The sequence below is a fragment of the Micromys minutus genome (assembly GCF_963924665.1).
Source record: "Micromys minutus genome assembly, chromosome: X".
In the NCBI taxonomy this organism is placed as follows: Eukaryota; Metazoa; Chordata; class Mammalia; order Rodentia; family Muridae; genus Micromys; species Micromys minutus.
This window is the reverse complement of record NC_137970.1, coordinates 15,221,946-15,247,488: the sequence shown is the minus strand read 5'-3', so window position 1 is coordinate 15,247,488 and position 25,543 is coordinate 15,221,946. Positions and strand designations below refer to the sequence as shown.

Here is a 25,543-nt window from a genome sequence, read left to right as displayed (position 1 = left end):
TTTACATCTTTCATTTAGGTTAGTTATGATACATGAGATAAGTAATAAAAGAATAAAAATGGATAACATTAAAATCTGCAGCCTGGGGATGGAGGCTTAGATTTGATCTTTCACATGACGATTAAAATGTTTTGAATTTCTCCATTTTAAAAACTACCATTAAGAGAACAAAAAGGCAAACCATGGACTTGAAAAGCATATATCTAAGAAAGGGGTGGGATTCACAGCACAAAGAGCCCATAAGACTCAATCCTAAGGAAGAACTATGGTCAACAGGGAAATGCTGAAAGCGGGAGGCATGATCTTCCCCCAGAGAAAAGTGCTGGAAAGGGTTAGCCAATTCCAAGTGGTCAGTCCTGAGGGACAGGGGAGAGGAAGAGGGAGAATGGGGGAGGGAGGGAGAGGGAGAAGTAGGAGGAGAGGGGGTTAATAACAAAGTATTAAAAAAGGGGGGAATGAATTTGAGAGTTGGTAGGTACATGGGAGGGATTGGAGAGGGGGAAAGGATGTGAAATGGTATAATTAAAATTTTTTAAATACATAAAAATCACATAAAAGTGTGCTGTAATCATTAACAAAACAATAAAAGTAAAAGCCTGCAAGGAAAACTTCAACAGTAAGAAAATACCCAGCCTAGGGAGCATGTAGGCCAACTGCAGACCTTGCCTCTCATTCTGGTTTTCCAGATCCAATCCCTCATTCTGATGTGCAGCTCTGTAACAGAACAACTGCTGAACCCCACCCAACCCCACCCCACCCTTACCTCTGCTCAAAGACTGTGGATGCCTCAGGTCTTCCTCTCCTCCCCAACCACTTCATTCACCCAGCCCAAATCTCCAGCAGGCACTCCCAGCTAGCCCACAGGCTACTCCAGCCAGAGAAACAGGATCTAACTACAAATCTAACCCTCTCCCTTCATTTCCCCAAACCATTCCCTAGTCTCCTTCCTACATCAACGGTAGAACACCTGCAGCAGTCTCTTCCTACCTAATCTCATGGTGGATCCCACAGATCTTCCCTCCCTCCCCTAAATCTTCACTTTGTCATTCCCCACCCCCACCCCAGCTCTAGCAGGCACTCTGTGGGAAGCCACAGGCCAGGCTGGGCTGGGAAACAGGTAGGCTAATTAGATTTTCATCTCTCCCTCTGCTCCTCCAAATTAACCCCCAGTCTCATTTCTAGCCCCGTTTTTCTGCAGCCTCCCTTCCCATCCTACACCCATCTCCAGAGGATAACACAGATCTTCACTTCCAGACTTTATTCCCAATTTACTACTTCGTCCTAGCCTTCAACTCCAGCAGGAACTTCCTAGGAAACCACAAGGTACTCCAAACAAGCCAGCAGGCAGCCTAACTGAAGATCTTCATCTCTCCCACATCCCCAGGTCTGTAGCAGATTTTTGCTGTGAAATCTCCTCACTCTACCCCCATTCCCAGGGGACTATCTAAGCAGTTCCTACTGGAACACCCTACATTCCTCCTTCTTGTACAGACCCTCCACCATCACAAGCTTAACTGAACTTCTAAGTCTCAGGGAGCAACCCAGAAATATATCTCACCCCAGTGCCCATATCTATCAGGGCCCCAGATTTTCCCACAGGCATCACACAGACAACACACTCTCCTAAGACCAGAGAGGAAACAGAAACCAAGGAACAAAACACCCATCAAACAAAGACCTAGAATTATAATCTTCCCATACCAGATGCCTACACGCCAGCATAAAAATACAATCAATAACAGCATGACCATATATCTCCTCTAGAGTTCAGCAACCACAGCAGGCCCTGAGTGTTCCAACATAGCTAAAAACACAAGAAAGAAAAAGACCTTAAAACAGCATTTTTGAGTATGGTAGAAATCCCTAAATAGGAAACAAAGACCTTAAAGAAATGGAGGAAAACAGGAACAGTGGAAGGGTATGAATAAAACCATTCAAGACCTGAAAGGTAATGTAGAATCAATAAAGAAATCCCAAACTAAGGAAAATCTGGAAGTGAAAATTTAGAAACTCTGAGAGGAAGCATGGAGGCAAGTTTCACAGACAGAATAGAAGAGATGGAAGAGAGAATCTGAGGCATTGTAGACACGCATGAAGAAATGAATGCCTCAGTCAAAAAAAAAAAACATAACCCCCCCCAAAAAAAAATCCTGGCACAAAATATCCAAGAAATCTGGGACACTATGAAAAGACCAAAACTGAGAGTAAAGAAATATAGGAAGAGAAATCCTAGGTCAAAGACCCAGAAAACACTCCCCATCACACGCACATACACACCCCTCCCCAACCTAAAGAAAGAAATGCATATCAAAGGAGCTTATAGAACACCAAAAAAGAAAGTCTCCTTGGCACATAAGAATATTAAAAGCTGCAAGGGGAAAAGACCAAGTAACATCTAAAGGCAGATCTATTAGAATTGCATTGGACTTCTCAATGGAGACTTTAAGAGCCAGAAGGGTCTGTGCTGCAACACTGTCAGAGACTACAGATTCAAACCCAGACTGCCATAGCAATCAAAGCTCTCAATAACTATACATGGAGAAAACACAACATACCATGATAAAACCAAATTTAAGCAAGGCCTATCTATAATATTTATCCAGTACCTCAGAAGGTGCTATAAGTTAAGCTCCAATCAATCCCAGGTCAGCAATGTCCAAAGAAAGGAAACAGAGAGGGGGGAGGGAGGGGGTAGAACAACAACAACAAAATAACAATGACTGTTGGTCACTGATCTCTCTCAAGATCAATGCTCTCATTTCTCCCAATAAAAAGTCAAAGACTAGAAACACACCATTACATCAGGATAAGCATCACTTTTGGGTTAAAAATAATGGGAAAAGAGGATATTCTAAGCAAAGGGACCTAAGAAGCAAGCTGGTGCAGCCATTATAATATCAGTCAAAATAGACTTCAACCCAAAAGTAATCAGAAGACATAGCAAAGGACGATAACTCCTACCAGTGGAAGAAAATCTACCAAGAGAATATTGCAATTCTTAACACCTATGCCACAAACACAAAGGCACCCAAGTTCTTGAAATAAACACTTCTCCAGCTTAAATCCCAAATTGGCCTTCATATACTGAGGGTGGGAGACTTCAATACTCCATTCTCACCAATAGTGGGTCATCCAAACAAAACCTAAACAGATAATTGTTGGAGATAAATGATGTGGTAAACCAAATGGGCCTAACAGATATTTATAGAGTAGTTCACCCAAACTCAAAAGCACCCTTTGAAAATATATCCTAAACAGGCACAAAGCGAGTCTCAATAGGTACAAGAAAACTGAAATAACACCCTGTATCCTATCAGAACACCATGGAGTAAAACTTGATATCAACAATAGAAAGCTTCTGAATTCATGAAAACTGAGTAACTCTCTACTGAATGAAAAATGGGTCAAAAGCAGAAATGAAGAGAGACTTTCTAGAACTGAATGAAAATGAATAGACAACATGCCCAAACTTACGAGATAAGGTGAAAGCAATGTTAAGAGGAAATTTCACAGTACTAAGTGCATACAGTAAAAATGGAGAGATCTCATACTAGCAAATAAACAGCATGCCCGAAGCTCTAGAACCAAAGGAAGTACACCCCAAATGAGTAAGCAGCATAAAATAATCAGACTCAGGGATGAAATCAATAAAAAACAAACAAACAAAATACAAATAAATGAAACAGAGAAAATAAACAATTATCAAAATGAACTAAAAGGTAGAGAGACAAGATCCAAATTAACAAAATTAGAAATGAAAAAGGGAACAAAACAACAGAGAGAGACTGACAAAATACAATCATTAGGTCATACTTTGGTAATCAAATCTGATTTAACATAGGATCTACTGTACAAGACACAAATCATACTGATACTACTTGGGTGACTAAGAACCTGAGACTAGAGAACCCAGGGACCTAGGACAAAAATCAAATACTACTGGTTAAATAAATATGATGTAGCAAGGACTCCTAATGACATTCTGCTATACTCATAAATCAGGGCCCTATTCAGCCACCATCAGAGAGCTTCCTCCTGCAGCAGATGGGAACAAATACAGAGACCCACAGACAGACATTACCCAGAGAGTGAGACACCTTGGAACACTAAGCCCTAAATGAGATGTCTCTATCAAATTCTTCCCCCTCAGAGCTCAGAAAACCCGCAGAAGAGGAAGTAGAAAGATTCTAAGAGCCAGAGGAAATGGAGGTCACTAGGAGAACGAAACCCTGTAAAGCAACATGGTCAAAGCCTATATGAACTCACAGAGACTAAGTAGCTTTCACAGGGTCTGCACCAGGTCCCTTGTGTATGTATACATTATGGCTTCTATTATAGTGTTTTTATGTGATCACCAAGTATGTAAAATATTGGGTCATGATTTTTTTATGATTTTCCTTGGGTTCTTTTTCATTTGTTTTGTCCAACTTTAATGTGCTAGCTTTTGTTTTATCTCATTTTTATTGTATTATTTTTTAAGGTGATGGAACTGTAAGCAGGCCTATATAGCATTTTCTTAGTCAGTTATTACTGATATATAGGGGGAGGAAGATCCAGCAGTGTATGTGTGGTGCCACCCCTGGGACACTGGTCCTGAGTTCTGTAAGAAAGCAGACTGAGCAAGCTGAGGAAGCCTGTACTCAATGGAATCGGCACCAGTTCCTTCCTTCCCTATTTGAGTTTCTGCCCTGGCTGTTTTTGATGATAAACTGTTATACGGAAGTGTGACTGAAATAAACCCTTCCCTTTCCCCTTCCTCCTTCCTCCTCCTCCCAAAAAGAAAAGGGAAACTATACTCAGATATTTACAGCACCTTTTTCACAACTGCAGAAAATTAAAAACCTATAAGCAATCAAAATATTCTTCAGTAAGTAGATGGATTAAAAAAACAGTGATGTAACTAAATAATGGACTATCATCTATTAAAAGAAAGGAATGAGCTATCAACCCACATAAAGACTTTACTGAACCTTTACAAAATTATATTTATTTTGGTGTATGTACATTTGTGTACACATATGAATGTCAGAGGAAAACCTGCTGGAGTCAGTTCTCTCCCTCTACCACATGTAACCTGGGGATGGATCTCATCTTCAGGCTTGGGAACATACACCCTCATCCACCAAGATATCTCACCAGTTCTGATTGTTGGGATTTTGTAAACCCCACCCCTCAGTTACCTAGCAACAGCCAGGTATACCCCACCCCTCAATTACCCAGCAGTGGCCAGGTATGCTCCGCCCCAGTGACCTGACACTATAAAGGAGCTGCTTGACCCCTCCTCTCTCTCTTGGCCTCTCCTGCCCTTGTGCTCTTGCAGCCTCCCTCTTCCCTTCCCCCTCTGTCCCACGTGCTCATGGCCGTCCTCTACTCCTCTACTTCTCTCTCTCTGCCTCTACCACCCTCTTAACTCTCCCATGACCTGAATAAACTCTATTCCGTACTATACTGTTGTGTGGCTGGTCCCTCAGGGAAGGGATTCCCAACATGGACCCCACAGAGGCATCTCCCTTGCCCTCAGGCCTCGCCGCACCTCCATGGGCCATATGCCCCCCACTCTCTTCATCCTTCCCCTAACATTGGTGCCATGACTTGGATCGTTATCCTTTCACAACATTGGTGCCCTGTGACTTTTCCTTTCATTGGTGCCCCGTCATCTTTTCCTTACACTGATGAATTCTTTTTTTTGGGGGGGGGATACAGGATCTTGTTATGTAGTCCTCATGACTTAACCCTCTTGAGAACTGAGATATCAAGCATGCAGCAGCATACCTAGAGACACTGGGGAATCTTAAATGTGTAATTGAAGAAGCCAGTCAGAAAAGGTTATATGGTATATATGGTTCCAATTATAGGGCATTAAAAGAACAGCAATACATTTATGAAGCTAATAAACAGACGTGTACTTCCTAGAGGCTTGGAGTGTAAGGGGCAGAGCAAGTAACACACAAGAGTGTAATTAAGTTAGTGAAACCACTCTTCGGGGCAGCATCATAGAGAAAACAAAGCAATGTGCATTTTTCCAGCTCACAGAACTTCAGCTCCAAGAATCATGTGTGTAATCTAATGTATGCTGTTTTAAAGAATCAGGTAAATGTGTGAGGACCTTAAGATAGAATGTAGTAAGGAACAAAAGAATCCATCTGTATCACAAGCATCACTGAGGGGGAGAAGGGAGGATCTGACTGAGCCAGAGTAGGAATGAACAGAAACTCTAAGAGCAAAGACAAAAGGGTTGCTGTATAAACCCTGCTAGCTGTAAACTTGTCTCTCATGGTGGGTACTTGTTAGCAACTCTGAAAGCACTGTCCATGTACACTGGAAAAGAGCAACTAAGTAATAGAAGACAGAGAATGCAAGGTAGGTTTCTCAGTGTCAGAGGGCAAGATAATAGGCAAGCAAAGCAAAAATGGCTAAAATGAACTGTGTGCTAATAGAGTTTTTTAAAAGTAGAGACATTGATCTGCATGATCTTCTGTTCTGCAAATGTGACTACACACACACACACACACACACACACACACACACACACACACACACACACACAATTTTATCCCTCTAGACACATTATCTATTCAGTTGACTTTGGTAGAATGCTAGGCAGAATGGTACATGCTTCTAATCCCATCCACACCTACATAGTGAGTTTGAGAGCAGCCTCCATAAAATGCTACCTCAAACAAATAGCAATGCCTTTGTGGAAATGGGCATAGCTAGTTCCCTATCTTCATTTGTAAGTCCTGTGATGGTACTGAACCTTCCCTGCCTTGGAACTAAAGCAGCAAGTAAGTAAGGGACTAAGGAAAACAAACCCACAGTAAGAGGGGAAGCACTGCCAAGTAGACAAAATTGGGACAACTTAAGCAACAAAATAAATAGAAATAGATTAGGACCTGAAGTATAGAAAAGGACAAATGATGGAATCAATAAATGAACGGGAGAGAGCAGACAAAGCTATGTTCAGTCGCAAGGAGGTGGGGGACGGTAAGGGCCTCCCACTCCTTTCTGAGGAGTACAGTGTAGAAAGGAAAAAACCTAAATCAGTCAGGTGATCAAAGTTACCATCAACAAAACTATGTCACGTTGATGGGTCACTTGACCTCAATGATCTTCATCCTCCAAAGCCGCAACCACAGCCTAATCAGGGGAAAACCAGGTAAGTTTGAAATGGAAGGGCATTTTATAAAATACCTGACTACTTCTCAAAACCGTTAAAGTCACAAAACAGGAAAACCCCAAGGATGTGTCACAGCTAAGTGTGGACTAAGGTGACAAAATGATGCTGCTTTGTAAGTGATAACGTGGCTCAGATGTGAGGTAAACACTAAGAAAATCTGAGTTTAATATAAACTTTAATAAACATAAAGAGATGGGTGAAACACTAATGGATAGAGAGTCTGAAATATCCCATTTTCCTATGAAGTAAAGGCAGCTTTAAGCCTGTGGATATCATCATATGGATCATGAAGCCTGGCCTGGTAGCTTATACTTAAAACCCCGCAACTTAGGCAAAGGGATGCAATGGGTCTGGAGACAGCCTACACTACATAGTACCAGCCCGACCTGGGCTTCAAAGTCAGACCCTGTATCACAACTACCAAAGCAAACAGCAACAACAAAGCCAAAAGGATTTACTATTTAAAGCTCATGCAGTTTGTGCCCCCAGGGTACTTTTGACTCCAGCCTAACCACCCATTTTCCCAGGACATCTGTTTAAAAGAGGTCCACACATTTGGGTAGGTCACAGAGCTTGGGGAGAAGCCTAACTGAGGGTTGCTTTTTCAGACAGTCTTCCCATGATGCACAGGCTAGCCTAGAACCCACTACTCTCAGCTGCCCTAAGTGCTTGGATTCCCAGCCTGAACTCTGCAGTGAGGAAGGTAGGCTTCCTTGGGAGCTAGAGTCCTATCTGAGATTTGTTGCATTTCTCCTTGAAGGTAAACCATGAGTTCTTTACAGTTTGGAAAAACAAAGAGAACTGCTTTGTAGGTGGATTTCAAGTCCTGTTCAGCCTTCTGTTCTATGCCTGTGTTTATTCTGTTCTGACACAGTAAGAGTTACACTGAGACTCAGTCTACTCTGTAACCAGCCCAGGCTTGGAAGGTGCCCCTGAGTTCCTTTTCTATTTCACCTCAGTACCATCATTCCTTCTAATGTTTCTCCAGAACCCACTATCCCCTCCTCTTCATTCAGGCCTTCTGATCTTTTGCCTAGAGTTTAAGCAGTAAAAACTTTACCATCCCAAGAGTTGCCCTCAATTTGCCCTCTGCACTGTCAATTTTCCAAGACTCAAATCTGATCTTATCACTCCTCTGCTTTTAAGTCATTTGTTGGTGCTTTGGCTACAAGATAAGATCCCCGAGTGTACACAATGTTATGCCATCTAGACTTCTAGCTAGATAGCCTTCCTTATATCTGCTATGCCCCCTGCTGCTCTAAGTGGCACCATCCACCCACACACTTCACCCTGGGAGGCTTAGACCTCAGAAAAACAAGGCTCTGTTCAGTAACATTATTAAACTGCCCAATGGTAACCTCTTGTATGGATTAGCCCTGCATACATACTGATGGAAGGAAAGAAGGAAGGAAGGAAGGAAGGAAGGAAGGAAGGAAGGAAGGAAGGAGGGAGGGAGGGAGGGAGGGAGGGAGGCAGGGCCGGAGGGAGGGAGGGGAGAGGGAGGGAGGGAGGGGAGAGGGAGGGAGGGGGAGGGATAGAGGGAGGGAGGGAGGGGAGAGGGAGGGAGGGAGGGAGGGAGGGGAGAGGGAGGGAGGGAGGGAGGGGAAAGGGAGGGAGGGGGGAGGGACAGAGGGAAGGAGGGAGGGGAGAGGGAGGGAGGGGGGAGGGATGGAGGGAAGGAGGGAGGGGAGAGGGAGGGAGGGAGGGAGGGAGGGGAAAGGGAGGGAGGGGGGAAGGAAGGAAGAATAAATGAACTGTTGGCCTTGCCCAGGCAAGGGAAAAAGGTGGAGGACAAGAACAGCTTCAAATGTTTTTCTGTAATTGAAATTCTTTTTCCACTTCCCTTGCCCTGAGTGTTTTTTTCTCATTTACAGACTATCTCCAATGTGTTTAGCTTTGTCATGCATAACTGATTTATTCATTCTTTATAAATCAATTTCTACATAGCCATCTGGAAAACAAGAACCGTTTTTACTAACTTTTAAGTTCTGTGGAACTTACTTTTCATGCCTAGTAAAAACTACAGCATTTTCTGCAAATTTTCACCACCATGTTTCAATGACATTCTGGCTTTTTTCGTCTATTGTTCTAGTTTGTCCATTGATTTCTATGGAAATTCTATGTGAAGGCATTAAATAACAGGGAAAAAAACACTTTGAAAGCAAAGCAAGGAAAATGCATCACTACATAATATATGGTAAGTGGACTAATCTTTGCATGTCACATAAAAAGAAGCCTCTTTGTAGACAGAACTTAGTCTGATGGGTGATTTTTCCTTTGGCCAGTGGGCATGTATTGAGATCTCGGTTTAGCGATAGCTTAGTGACCACTCACTAAAACCAGCTACTACCATAACTAACATACTGTGTTTGTAGATGCATGTACATACAAATGTTTGTCTTTTAAGAAGTGTGCTAGTAAGAAAACCCACAAATGTGAAGGTGCAAATACTTCCTCTTTTATGAGATTTAAATTCTTTTAGTTGTTATTATTGTTTTTGGTTTTGGGGTTTTTTCACCTTTTAATTGGATAGTTTATGTATTTACATTACAGATGTTATCCCATTTCCCAGTTTACCCCTCTCCCACAACCCTTCTATCTGCTTCTATGAGGATGCTCCCTCTCCCACCCACCTACTCCCACGTTAACACCCTGGCATTCGCCTACACTGGGAAAACAAGCCTTCACAGGACCAAGGGCTCCTCCTCCCATTGAGGCCACACTATTACATTCTCTGCTACATATGCAGCTGGAGCCATGGGCCCCTCCATGTGTACTCTTTGTTTGGTGGTTTAATCCCTGGGAGCTCAGATGGGGGTGGGTTCTGGTTGGTTGATATTGTTGTTCTTCCTATGAGGTTACAAACTCCTTCAGCTCCTTCAGTCCTTCCTCTAACTCCTCCATTGGGGTCACCTGAGGTACCTTTCCTATTCAAATTTCTTATCATCCTTGCTTTTGATTTCATTTCGGTTTTTGAGACAAGGTCTTCTATAGCTTGAACTACTTCTATAATCCAGGTTGGTCTTGAACTCTCCATCCTCCTACCTCTGAAACACTAGGATTACCAGTGTGCAGCAACACATCTTGCCTGTTGTTATCCTTTTGGACCTATGATTTTATTATCTTTCTTTGTACTTTCTTTCCTTTTGGAAGGGGGGGGGAGATTGGCTATTTTAGATAGAATCTTAATGGACCTATAACTTACTATGCAGACCAGGATAGTCTTAAATTTCTGGCAATCCTCTTGTCTTTGCTCTGAGGTACTGGGATTATAGACATGCATCACACACCTGAAAACCTTTTTTGTACTGCTATGGCCATTCCAACTTTGCTGTGCTGTCTTAGGGTTTCATTGCTGTGAAGAGATGCCATGACCAAGGCAACTCTTATAAAGGGCAACATTTAATTAGGGCTGGCTTATAGTTCAAAGGTTCAGTCCATTATCATCATGGCAGGAAGCATGCCAACACACAGGTAGGCATGGTCCTGAGAAGGAGCTGAGAGTTCTACATCTTGATCCACAGGTAGCAGAAAGAGACTGTGTGACACACTGAGTGTAGCTTGAGCATAGGAGGCCTCAAAAGCCCAACTCCACTGTGACATAATTCTTCCAACAAGGAGAGCTACTCCAACAGGGCTACACCTCCTAATACTGCTACTCCCTGTGGGCCAAGCAATCAAACACATGACTCTTATGGGGCTAAACCTATTCATACCACCACACATCTTCAGAATTTTTCCCTATCATTCCTTTAAAAAGGTATTATTTTTTAATGTATATGACTTTTAAAAATATTTATTTATTTTATGTATATGAGTACACGGTAGCTGTCTTCAGACTCACCAGAAGAGGGCATCAGATCCCATTACAGATGGTTGTGAGCCACCATGTGGTTGCTGGGAATTGAACTCAGGACCTCTGGAAGAGCAGTCAGTGCTCTTAACCGCTGAGCCATCTCTCCAGCCCATGTGCATGGGTTTTTAGTCTATGTGTATGTTGGTGCCAACAGAGGCCAGAAAAAGGCATCAGATTTCGTGAAACTGAAGTTGTGATGGTTGTAAGCCACCAATGTTGGTGCTGAGAATTGAACCCAGGTCTTCTTCAAGAACACCAAGTACTTATAACCACAATGCCATCCCTCTATCCTTGATGTATTTTATTTTGCCATTGTTGACATTTGATGTAGGGTCTTCCTATGTAGCCTACTCCCTGACCTTTAACTGATGATCATCCAGGCTCAACATCCTGAGTGCTGGGATTAAAGTTACATGTAGTACTCCTATGCTCATCTGACTTACTAAAGTGTAATTCCAAGGCTGACCTGGAACTCTTGATCTTCCTGCCTTGTAGCCTCCAGAGTGAAAGTACTACAGGTGTATATTATTACTATACAAAGTAAAATGGGGACTGGGCATGTAGCCTGGTGGTAAAATGCTTGTTCAGCATGTATGAGACCCTAGTACTCAGTACTACGAACGACTAGACAAAGTGTCATTCTCAACTTCTCTATTATTTAGAGATCTACCTACCCCAGCACCTACTATAATGGGTAATTAACTATGTAATAGGTATCCCATGGGATTTCCACATCCACATATTCTTTTTTTTTAATTGAACAACTTTATTTTAAAAAAACAAAAAAACAAAGATAAATGTACAAATTTTAAGCATCTTTGCATAAAAGTATATGAAAACATTTTTGTCAGTGCTTGGCTTTTCTTTTAAAGGTTTGATAGTGTGCATTAAGATCTTACTAGTTACAATGAGCATAAAGTACATGTAAAACAGGATGTAACCTGGAATTAGTCAAAGTTTTCTTGGTGTGTAAAGATTAAGCATAATGGTTTTTTTTCTTTCCTTTTCTTTTCTTTTCTTTTCTTTTCTTTTCTTTTCTTGAACTTCGCATAGTCTGTGAGTTGTTTCTGGGGTGTTCAGAGCTTTCTGGGATTACCACATATTCTTATAGCTACAGACTCTATTAGTGAAATGAGGATTGAAAGTATCTTCAAAATATCAGGTGCTTTGGCACTTGCCTCAGTTGCACAGTGGGCTCGATATTCGCCTTGATTATATAAGAGTCATTTTTGTTTTGAGACAGAGTTTTCTCTGTGTATTCCTGGCTGTCCTGAAACTTACTCAGTAGACCAGATTGTCCTTGAACTCAGAAATCTGCCTGTCTCTGCTCCTGAGTGCTGGGATTAAAGTTGTGCATCTCTATGCCTCTCCAACTATGAGACTCTTTCTTAACCAAATTAAAAAAAACAATACATCTTTAAAAACAACTCTGCTTGTGTTTGGGGAGATGGCTCAGTGATGGGGATATTTATTCTTGCAGAAAGACCCAGGTTTGATTCCTAGCACCCACTCGAAGGCTCACAGCCATACATTATTCTAGTTCCAGGGGATCTAACACCCTTTCTGGTTTCCCTCTCTTCCCTCCCTTGGCTTGTTTTCTTATTTAGAGATAGTGCTACTCACAGTGTGCTAGGCTCTCTCACATCAATAGGTAAGAGAATTCCGCACAGCCATAATCAGATGGTTACAGGCCATCTGATCAGGCAATTCTTTAACTGAAGTTCTCTCTTCCTAAGTGGCTCTAGATTATGTTAAATTGACAATAAAAGGTAACCAGCACAACAGTTAAGGCTGTGACTTACCTATTTTAGCTCGCATCTGTCTTCTTATCCCTCCATATAGCCTGCCTCTACAAAAGTATGCTTTGTTTGTAATTTTCTTCGTCTTATAAAATAATTCTCCATGGCCTTGCTGCTGTGTAGCAGTTTCCTCCAAAATCAAACCCTTCCATTTTTGAGGGAAACTTGTTAGAACACAGGATAATTATGAGGAGGAGAAATAACTAGATAATCTAACCTTCCTAATGTTACAAACCTACCCTGTGGTCATATACCCCCAACCATAAAAATATTTTCTTCCTACTTCACAACTGAAATTTCCTACTGTTATGGATCATAATGTAAATATTTGATATGCAGGATAGATGATCCTCTGGTGAAAGGGTAGTTTAACACCCAAAGAGGTCGTGACCCACAGGATTAGAACTACCATTGTAAGGGGAGGAAAAACACACCATTGTGCAAGGAAGCTCCTTAAACTCAAGAAGTAAACAACTCATGAGCTTCAAGGATGCCCCCCCCCCAAAAAAAACTAGATATACTCGGTCTCTCCCTTACCAAGCACATATAAAGTATAAGAAGGAAGGAGAAAGGGAGGGAGGGACAGAGCAAGGGAGGGAGGGAAAGAAAAAGAATGCAAAATGGAAAATATGGTAAAAAATATTAGATTAAAAACTTAGTGATACAGGCTGAAGAGATGGCTCAGTGGTCAAGAGCACTGACTGTTCTTCTAGAAGTCCTGAGTTCAAATCCCAGGAACCACATGGTGGCTCACAACCATCTGTAATGAGATCTGATGCCCTCTTCTGGTGTGTCTAAAACAGATACAGTGTACTCACATAAAATAAATAAATAAATCTTTTTAAAAAAAAATTAGTGTACTTGAAGGGCTCAAACGAGAACATCATGTGAACAGAAAGCTTTCAGGAAAAGAAGCTGAACTATTTAGCAAATACAAGAAACTATGTTCACATTTATTAATTAAAACTGAAATCTGAAATAATAGATGCCAGAGGTTGTGGTGCACACCTTTAATCCTGGGGCTCAAAAGGCAGATATCTATGAGGCCAACCTGGTCTACATAGCAAGTCTCAAGTCAACCAGAAAGCCATAATGAGACCCTGCCTCAAAAAAGAAAAGAAAAAAAGGAATAATAAAATTTATTCACATTGTAAAGATGAAAATTAAGATATTTTATACAGTGTGGAAGAAGAAATTAACAGTCATATATTCATGCTATTAACAAATTCTCATCCCTACAATCCCAGGGTGCTTTTCAGGTCCTTTCTGCTTGGCTGTTCTCCTGTACAGGAGGCAACCATGGCACCCAGCCGGAATGACATGGTCCTGAAACCCCGCTTCCACAAGGATTGGCAGTGGACACTTGGTTCAGCCAGCCCGGACGAAAGATCCACAGACCCAAGGCCCGGCAGGCAAAAGCGCGCCGCATTGCCCCTCATTCTGTGTCTGGTCCCATCAGGCCCATCGTGAGGTACCCTACAGTTAGATACTACACCAAGGTCCGGGCTGGCAGGGGCTTCATCCTGGATGAACTGAGGGTGGCTGGTATCCACAAGAAAATGGCTTGCACCATCAGCATCTATGTGGACCCAAGGACATGAAACAAATCCACTGAACTATTATTACAGGCCAACATGCAGCGCCAGAAGGAGTACCGCTCCAAGTTCATACTTTGCCTGAAGAAGCCTTCTGCTCCAAAGAAGGGAGACAGTTCTGCTGAAGAATTTAAACTGGCCACCCAGCTAACAGGACCTGTGATACCCATTCGGAATGTGTATAAAAAAGGAAAAGGCCAGAATCATCACAGAAGAAGAGCTTTAAGGCTTTTGCCAGTCTTCGCATGGCCCGTGCCAATGCCCGGCTCTTTGGCATCCAAGCAAAAAGGGAGAAGGAAGCTGCAGAGCAAGATGTTGAAAAGAAAAAGTAATGTGCGGTTGGAGAGTAGCATTAAATTTTCCATAAAGGGGAAAAAAAAAGAAAATAAAAATTCTCTCATATGCTTAAAAGATACACATACACACAGTGGTGGCTTGAATAAGAATGGCCCACATAGGTTCATGTTTCTTAATTCTTGGTACTGATTTGTGGAACTGATTGGGAAGGATTAGGAGGTTGCATGGCCTTGTTGGAGGTAGTGTGTCACAAGAGGTAGGCTTCAAGATTTCAAAAACACTCTCAAATCCCTGTCTGTATGTCTTTCTCTGTCTGTCTCTGTGTCTGTGTCTTTGTCTGACAGTCTGTACCTCTGTATCTCTGTTTTTTCTCCCTCCCTCCCTCCCTACCCCTTCCTTTCCTCCTTCCCTACTTGTGGATCAAGATGAGAGCTCTCAGCTGTTGCAACCACCATGCCTTTGTTCCACCATCACGGACTCTAACTTTATGAAACTGTAAGCCAATTAAACATGTTTTTATAAGTTTCATTGGTGTTTTGTCACAGCTACAGATAACTAACTAAAGCACATACACACACCCACACACATATAATATGGTTGTCCACTGTTGCATTCTGTGTAATAATAAAAAACGGGAGTAACTAAAGTGTGTATCAATAGACGCTTGGTTACATGAAACAAAGCACAGCTATACAATGGCACCGTGTCCAGCTATAGAAACAGCGATGTAAGTTGGGAACTAAGTAACCACTGAGACATTACCTGACTTTTCTAATAATTTCCTCTTAATGCAAAGTAAACTTATACAAAGTGGAGATTTTTAAAAATGTAAGATTTGAGTACCTACTTCACCAGGGAAGATGTATTATGCTGACCAATGATGTGCTATTCAACATCATTAGCCATTAAGAAAAGAAAACTGAAATCATGAGATAATGGTACATACTTATTCGGAAACTGAAAATAAACATTACTGATAATAAGAAGAGCTGCCAAAGATGTAGAACACACAGAATGCTCATACAGAGCTAGTTAAGATGCAAAATTTGAACAATATTTTGGCATTTCCTTTGAAAGTCAAACACATTTGCCACATGACTCGAAGCTTCCACTCCTGGGTATGCATGCAGCAAGAAAATGATAAACCTTCAAGGTGAGTAAAAGATACAGGCCAGAGGGCCAGGAAGATAATTCCATGGTCAAGGGCACTTGCTGCTAAGTTTGGTGACCATAATTTTATCCACAGAGCCTACACCATGTAAGAAAGTAACTGATTCCTTAAGTTATCCTCTACATACATGCCACGGCCCACACAAGCCCCACCTACTCTACACACACCCACACAAAGTAAAATAATATAAATTTCATTAATACAATGTCCTTAAAGGAAAAATAAACATCTACTAGGGCAGGGGAAAGACCAGTGACATCAAGGTCCAGGGAGGACAGAGCTCTCAGAGCAAAGGAATAATCAAGAAAGAATTTTTCTATGGGTCAAGACAATTCTATATTCTGCTAGCAGTGGTGGTTACAAGAATGTATTAAAAGTTGCAAGGCTGTGTGCCTACTGTATACAAATTAAAAATGGCTTTAAAAGTAGCAATAGCAATACCTTCTATTTCTCGATCTAAAGGCGGCACGTCATCTCTCATAGAGAAGTCCATAGCAGTCCCTGGGATGTCCATCAAGTCTTCATCACTAGAGCTGCTCTGGAAGCTACTAAAACTCCCCTGATGAAAACCTCTGTTATCCATGGCTCCTGTGTAGAAATAAGAATATTGGTCTTATAACAATGAACAATTAACCCCCGACCAGTGCACTTGTTCATTGTATTAAGTACACACAATTTCATGATAAAATCGCTAACTTCAGGGCTTTCAAAGCTTGTTATTTCTCAAGGTGCTCACACTATGCATAAAATTACTACTGTTTATCTTGTTAGCAGCAGATATGGCTACACAATACAGGGTAATGCATACAACATATAACAATTGGGTCTGGATAGAGGGCTCAGTGGTTAAGAACACGTGTGCTTTACAGAGGACCTGAGTTAGGTTTCCCCTGTACTCCCATGGTAGTGCACAACCATCCATAGTTTTAATTTCAGGGGAGCCAATGCCTTTGTATCACCTGTGCAGGAACCAAGTATTGCTGTGATGCATATACATGCATGCAAACAAGACATGTGTACAGATAAAATATAAAAATCTAAAATTAACAATGAAACATATAGTATAGCTACAAGTAAGAGTAATGGCTTAAATCATGATTTGTTTCCACTTATAATCTTCACATTCCCTGTCATCACGTTGTTAATCTTGGGTGTCAACTTGATCTGGAATCAACTAAAAGGCAAGCCTCAGGACATTTCTATGAGAGATTTTTTGATGACATGATTTGAAGTGAGAAGACCCATGCTAAAAGTAGGTAGCACCCTCTGGTAGCAGCCCACATAAGGTCAAGGAAGAAGGAATCTTGGAGTTTGCCTCTTTGTCTTCACTGTTGCAGGCAAGTTCATCTATTCTGGTGCTGCAACTGCTACATTCCTTTGCTGATAATAAACTGAGGACCAGTAGCTTTGCCAGAATTCTCCCAGTCTTTAATACCAGACTGGGACTGCTAAGACTTAGCCCTCTTGACCGAGCAAATACCAGATTCTCAGACTGTCAGATGTGACACAACCATTATTAGACTATCCAGATTCTACCCTATAAGTTAATCTAATAAATCCAGGTTATATACATAGATTCATTCTATTGGTTCTTTTCCTTGAGAACACAGCCTCCTTTCTGACAATGCTGAATTGAACTCTGTAGATTGTCCTGAAGCTGTTTGTATTTTAATGTTAATTCCACTTTCCCAAGAAGGGATGCCTAGTCATGTAACTTCAACTGAACCTTCCCATTTTAATTAGTAAAATAAAGGAAAGCCAGTGACTGGGCAGGGTGAGGGAGGTAGAGAAGGCTGGGAGGGCTAAGGAGGTCAGAGTGAAGTCTCACTTCTCAGGCCCAATAGAGAGATAAAGCCTTTTTATTTTTTAATATTTACTGCAACAGAACTCCATCAATATTTTGGGGGGTTTGGGATGTAATGCTAAAAATCAAATACAGGACCTTACACATGTTATGACTGAGCTGCAACACCTATGGGTTTTCCCTGATACCTGTGTGTTTTCTGTATTTGCTCTAAATTTGACTTAAGTAGATTTCTTTAAAAAGATATTTCTTTATTAATTGCTAATGCTTCCACATTTCTGTAATTTTCCAATAACTCTCGGAGGGTTTCTGACTTAGGAAACATGAAGTGGCTCATCTCAATATTTGGGAGGATGGGTAAGCAAGACTGTCATGATTTCCAGGCTGCTCTGTGGAAAAGAAACTGACAAATGTCCTGAAAAGCGCCAGAAGGCTAATGTGTGAGACGGTTTCTTGGGATACTTCCTCAGTCTTTTTGTGAAGTTCATGAATTTGACAGTTTTGAAGATTACAAGTCACAACTGCTTTGTAGGCAGTCTCCCAGTTGTTATTATATAAGCTCTTAAGTCAAACTTACAATGAAGCTGAAGATAACCTTGAATACCTGATCTTCCTGCCTCTGTTTAGTAAGTGCAGGGATTAGGCCTCTTCCAAGAGGGACAACAGAATGTCAATTTGAAACAGCGGTTATTTTCTGATGTGCTATTTTGGTACTAATAAACTCTTTCTTATAAAATATTTAATCATTATGTATTTGCATTTAAGTAGAATACTCTTTTGACCAATGTGTCCTAATCAATTGCTGTCATTTTCATGTTCAAATTGCTCAAAATGTGTTCAGTATGAACTTCTTCATGATGGCTCCACCTTGCTCTCCTTCAAATTCACATCGCTTAGGCTTGATCCATAACCTAGGCCAACTACATGCATAGGTTTCCTCTAGAAACAACAAACTTTCAAAACAGAAAATAAACAAATGACCTCTGTACTTTCAACTAGATCTCAGTTCCCTTCTAACTGAGATAAAAGAAAAGTCCCAGCCTGAATTTCATTGGCCTTAGTTATCCTGTAAGTAAACCTACTATACACTGACTATTTCTGATACCAAAGACTTACATGTGAAATGCTTCTAAATCAGAAACATTTTGAGTACCAACAAGATACCAGAAATGGAAATCCCACATCTGGTCTCCTCTGATAAGTTGCAGTCAACCTGCTGTGTACTAAAATACTGTATAAAATGACCTCTGAACTATGTGAAAGCTATATGCAAAATGCAAATTAGTGTCATATTTTGACTTGCATCATAGCTCAAGGATATCTTATTATATACACAAATATTTCAAAATATGAAATTTCTGATCCCAAGCATTTCTTGTTTTGTGTTGTTTTTTAAACCAAATTCTTACTATGTAGCCCTTGCTGGCTTTGAGCCTGTAATTATCCTTCCTCTGTCTCACAAGTAGTGAATATAGGCATGTACCACCATAGGATATTAAAGGATATTAATTTGTGTCTAAAGACCTTATTCACCTCTTCCTCAAGCTCATTCCTAAGTTCATAAGAATTCCACATGACACTTTGCTGCTACTTCAAACTCAACTAGTCTGGGGGAAAAATAGAACAGTAGTGGAAATATTAAATTACACAAATCATAAAATCCAAAGAAGGTATGATCCTTGCCCTTCTCCTACCCAGAAACCAATGTTTCTTTGAAATGAAAGTATCATCAGCATTCATAATTAATGGCTACCTGATACTAGTTCAATGAACCTACAAAAAAAAAAAAAAAAAACTCAATTTCAATTAGTAGGATTTTCTGAGTTTCTAAAACTCTCAACTGGAAACAAATTTTGTTTTGGTTGATGGTAAAACAAAATGGGCTAACAAAGTAGTATAAGTCAATTTCTCTCTCAATTTAAGTTTATTAAATGAAACCAAGCATGGTAGTGAAGATCATGAATTCCAGCACTTAGGAACAGGCAGAAGGATCTGAAGATCAAAACCAGCATGAGATACATGAAACTCAGTCTCAAAACAATGAAAGGAAAGAAAGGAAGGGAGGGAGAAAAGAAAGAGAAAAGGGAGACGAGGGATATTAAATGTCTGGGAGGCAGATGTGGAGGACACCTCTGGAAAAAGCAAAAGACCGTGTATGGTGACAGACTCCTTTCCTTCCATCTTTCCCCGTGGTTATGTCTCATTTGGAACATGATTTAAAATACCCAGTTCCAGCAGCTCTATTAACCACATAAATCAGGGAAAGAAAGTATGGGAAGTCCAGAAATAATTTATATTTGACTTTGGAATACATCCTGCATTCAGAGTTTTACATGTGTGTTCTTACTGTACTGAGAATTAGTTAGAACAAAATAACACAGGCAAAGATTCAATAAAGGAATAGCTGGAAAACTTCTCATTTTTCCCTACAGGGACCTTACAAATTCTTTCCTGTAACGCACTGACATGGAACAATCCAGCTAAAGTGAGCTACCTAAGATTAAGCTGTTCCTGAAGCAGCCATTGGTTTCCATATTTGGATTATAAAGCGTTTCGTTAGTAAACCCACAGAAAGAAAGGGCCAATGAAAGCAGCAGTCAGTAAGTCAAGCTAAACAGATGAATGAGGAGGAGTTCAACAAAGGAAATAAATACCATCAGTAATGGTGAATGTGGTATTTGCCTGTGATGAATTCATTTTGATGCAGCGTTTGCAGTTATTTTTGAAGTTATAAAGATGTTCAAAAGGAAAAAAAAAAAACCAAGTATTGGAATGAATAAACAAAATTCTTTAAAGTTGACACGAGTTGGGCCAGGTGGTCAAGCCTGTAATCCTAGCTATGCCAGATAGCAGTAGGATTCCAAATGCAAAACCTGTGTGGATTACAGAGGAAGTGCAAGGCCACACTGGAAACCTTGGTGAGGTGCAGCTCAAAAGAAAAAGTGTTAGAAGGCGTGAGAACGTATCTCAGTGGTACAGCACTTGCATATCATGAGTGAGGTTCTAGGTTCAAGCTCCAGAACCATTAAACAAATAAATAGGTAAATAAAAGTTTCGCTTGTCTTTTAACATATTTTAATTAAAATAAATCACTTCCCCATTCTCTTTCCATCTTCCCACCCCTCCCATAAGCCCTCACTGTCTCTCAAACTGGTTTCTTTATTGTTATTATTATTATCATTATTATAACATATGTAGAGAAAAATTTGAAAATATACAGAAAAAAACCTACTGAGTCTGTTGCTTATCCAATACAAAGTGGTCAACTTTATACACAAACAATAAGTACTATTTTTAAAGTTGATATTTGGACTCATGTGTAGTAGAGCTCTAACCATAATGCCTTGTGATTTGATGTGAACTAAATCAAACCTGCAGATAGCTAAAATCCAGATGCCAGCCAGAATTTGGGGCATGCCAGGAATAACCTAAGGGGGGACTTGATTTCTTCATCCTCCTGTCTTAATACTGGGGTTGCAGGTAGAACTTGTCAAGCAATAGAAGGCTAAGGAAAGGTAAAGTACAGACAGTTATATGGTTGTTACTTTTTAATTATTTATTTTATGTATATGTGTACAGTGTCGCTGTCTTCAGACACACCAGAAGAGGGCATCAGATTCCATTACAGATGGCTGTGAGCCACCATGTGGTTGCTGGGATTTGAACTCAGGACCTCTGGAAGAACAGTCAGTGCTCTTAACCACTGAGCCATCTCTCCATCTCAGTTATTTTTTTGGAGCAACACTGACATATGCCCACTATTCCTCATACAAATAGGCCACATCAGGTTGGCTCTTTGCATTTCTGAGTTCTGTATCTGCCAATTCAATCACCTATAGATCAAAAATATTTTGAAATTCAGCTCTATAGTGATGAAATGGCAGACCTTTACTTCTTGTTATTACCTAAATATAGCATAACAAATAATTTCATAGCATTTATATTTTACTAATAATTTACAAAATTCTAGAGAAATTTGTAATTTCACTACATTTACAAAGAATGTAGAGCGTACTGAAGGTACATTAAGAAAGATGTATATATGTTGTACGTAAGACTGTATGCCATTTTACATAAAGAACCCGATATCTTGGGCATGAGTTCTGAAAACAATTCTCCATAGATATGGAAGAAATGGCTGTACTTTTATGCCTCTGTGTCTTTACAAAAGCCAGCTGTTTTATGTGGAATCCTGCCTATCTCCACCCCCATTTCTTCTCAGTCTGGTGGAATACTACTGAATCCATTGAAGAGCAGCTTAAACAGGCTTTTCCTTCAATGCTTCCTTTGTTATGACTCCCATATTGACTGCACGGTCTTCTTTCACTTTAGTCTGTGTCTCCATTTATGTTGTTCTAGCAATTTCATGTTGTCTCAGAATAGGTGTTCAATAAATGTTTACTGCAGTTGAGGAGGGAGAGTTAACAGCTCATCAGCCCGTGTATATGGCTGACACTTAACAAATCTTGCACTAATAGGGAAGGAGGGAACTGGGGATACGAAAGGAGTTTATGACTCTGTCACTAACTGTCAAGGAATTTATGATCTAGGTGGGGGAAAGCCTTAAATGACAAAGTGGCTGCACTGGAGTGCTGGAATAAGAATCCAGTTGGCATGGAGAGAACAGAGGGAGGGTGAAAAGCCAAAGAAGGCTTCATGGAGGAGACAGGTTATTTCAGGCCTGGGGAATAAAGTGAGCCAAGCCTTGGAGATACATGTCAGTCTAGCATTTCCTCTTAACTAGAATACAGGTAAGCTGTTTGTGAGAAATTGGAGGACTTGAGTGGCCAAATAGAGGCACTATAGTTTCCACCAAGAAAAATGATAAGAATATTACTTTAGGCAGCAAATGTGGCAGTTCTATGAAAGAAAAGAGAGAGGTGGAACCAGCCAGGAAAACCCTTTGTGACTTCTAGTTCCAATGCTGGTGATCTAGTTAAGAGGAAGATGGCTTTTGTGTCTTGATTCATTCAGTCAGACTGTATCTTTTGGTTGGGGAACTGAATTTCTGTATGTTGGGGTTTGTATGTATACACATATGCATATATGTATGTAACAATAGTTAATGAAAAGAGAGAACATGAATTTGACAAATGAATAAAGGGGATATAGGGGAGGATCTGGAGGAAGGAAAGGGAGAAATAATTATAATTAAATTATATTAAAATCATAAAGAAAAGAAAATAATTCTTTAAAAGGAGGAAGAGAGAAAAGGGAAAAAGTGCACCTTCCCAGAATTTGTACTAGACCAAAACAAGAGCCAGCTGGTGGGTGTGGACAGATTAGTTTTCAGTATGACTTTCTGCCATACTGTTTTACTGTGACAACTGATATATTGGTTCAAATAGATGCATATTCCCATAACGACTAACTTATTTAACAACAACAAAAAAAAAAAAAAAAAACAATATATAGAAGCCAATATGTGAGTGAGCTAAAAACATACACATGATCCCCTAAATAAAAATACTGAGTGCATTATGTATTTCAGCATTAATATTTGAAGAGAAGCAACAGACTTTCCAGCTCTCATTTTGTCCCAGTAAAATACTTACAGGCCTGTGACTGACGTTCTGAGTAACGACGGGTGCTGCATATTTCAAATATGGAAAATAGAGAATGAGTAGAGGAAATGGGGTGTGATGGTTTAAGTTAGAAAGGCCCCCTAGAATCATATATTTCATTGTTTGGTCCTTAGTTTGGTGGAACTGTTTGTGAAGGATTAAGAGGTCTGGCCTTGTTGGAGCAGCTTTGTTGCTAAGGGCTGGGTTGCAAACACCCACACCACTGACCGGTATCTCTCTGCCTTTCTCTATGCCTCTTGCTTGTGTTTCAAGAATCTAAACTCTCAGCCACTGCTCCAGCATCATGCCCACCTGCCTGCTGCCATGTTCCCTACCGTAATGTTCATAACCTCAACCTCTGAAACTGGATGGCCCATTAAAGTCTTCTGTAAGTGTTCTTGGCCATGGTGTCTCTTCAAGTAAGACACAGGGAAAGAGGTCTTGCGCAATTACATTGAATCTGAAAACATCCCTAGCTGTGATAGGAAAAGAAACTGCAGCATGGACAAAACTATCTGCTATATTCAAAGCCGGTGTTCAGAAACAACAGGCCAGGGGAGCGGGGAGGGGAGTGCACTGAAGAAACCAATGACAGAGAAAAATAAACAAGAATCCGGAGCCCAACTATAACAGAACATGTGCAGGGACAAGTCTGTGCTATGCAAAGGACCCAAAAGCCTCCGGTACAGGGATTAAAGATCTTAATCCTTTGCACAGCATTTGCCATTAGGCTTTCTCGAGCTCTGGCTGACTTGTCCTCTCTGAAGTTTTTTTGTTTGTTTGTTTGGTTTGTTTTTGTTTTGCTTAATAAACTATGTCTTCTGTTATTATCTGGATGTCTCTGTCCAAATCTTTGTTCAAAAACACGAGAACCTAAAACCCCTGCAAATGTCCTTCAAACTGTAATTTTTCTAGCACAGGATTCCATAAAACCACTGTTGTCAGTGCCAGTCACAAACAGAAGGCTCAAAAACCCTGTAGCTTATATTCCAAGTTTGGTTTTGATTCTCTTATATTGAGAACAAGAAATGAACTGTGGATATCTGATATTAATCTCTGAGATGGCAGATAAGATGCTTATTTCAGGCAGAAGTTACTATGCTAGCCCTCACCATGTAGTCTATATTGGAGGTTCGTCGTCTATCAAGGTTTTATTTATATAGGTTATATATCTATAGGTAATTATGGTACTTAAAGCAAAAATCGACATATACATATACATATACATATACATATACACATACACATACACATATACATACACATACATATACATATATTCAGTTACTTAAAAAGTAAAAAGCTGGGTGTGATTCACAGCTCTTATCCCAGTAGTCAGGAGGCTGATACAGCAGGATTGCTATAATTCTGAGGCCATCCTCAGCTACATAGTGAGACTTGGGAGACCTTGCCTCAATAAACAAATAAATGAAAACTAAGTAAATAGAATATATTAATACTCAACCGAAAACCTTACTATGTTTTGTAAAATAACTGCATTTTCCCAAACATAAAGTAACCCCTAGAATATTCTAGTGCATGCTTGAGTTAAAGAAACAAGTGATGTCTAAACACTAACACAAAAATACTTCTAACCTTGTAGGTCACCCTAAAAGGTCTCAGGAACCCACATACCACAGTGGAAAATCTGTTGACTAGAGAAGGAGCTAAGCTGGGAGAAGCTATACTTGGACAACTGATAAGAAGGAGAGAGAAGTTACATCAGCCACAGACAGTTATGAAATGAAGAAAATGACAAGATAATCTCTTCTGTAAACACTTTTAAAAGAATTGACAACCTGGATCTGCATCATTTGGATCATATCCAACAGATAAATAGGCAGGAGATAATTTACTTAAAATGGCTTTAAAACTTCATATAAAAATTACAATAGCTTCTCTTAGAAGTCTAGCTTTTCTTTAGTTTTATCTCTGCATTGTTCAGATACAGCAACAAATATTCTGTCATACAGACATTCAAAAGTGTGACACATGACCTGAGGGTAGTCTCATGTGCCTGTGAAACCAGAACTGAGGCTAAGTAAGGGGAGGAGATACTGGGTTGGAGGCAAGTGTGCTGTGATCCAATCTCAAAAAGCAAAAAAATTAATGTGACAATGAGGCACCTAGAAGGTCAAGAATAAGGGGATGTCAGCCTGACAAAGATGATGCTACATTTACAAATGATTTTCATTTTGACATCTAGATATAGCATTCCTAAATACACTTTAGCAAACTGCATCTCAAATCTCATTGAAACACTTGGCTGCTCTATCTAAC

At 40.3% G+C, this 25,543-nt stretch overlaps 1 pseudogene across 1 annotated transcript; it reads left to right on the top strand.

Moving 5' to 3' along the window:
- The first annotated feature begins 14,131 nt into the window (after nt 1-14,131).
- Nucleotides 14,132-14,759, top strand: LOC308415419 (large ribosomal subunit protein eL13-like; annotated as a pseudogene). The gene has a single exon. The product of its transcript is annotated as a large ribosomal subunit protein eL13-like (transcript).
- Nucleotides 14,760-25,543: the final 10,784 nt, after the last annotated feature.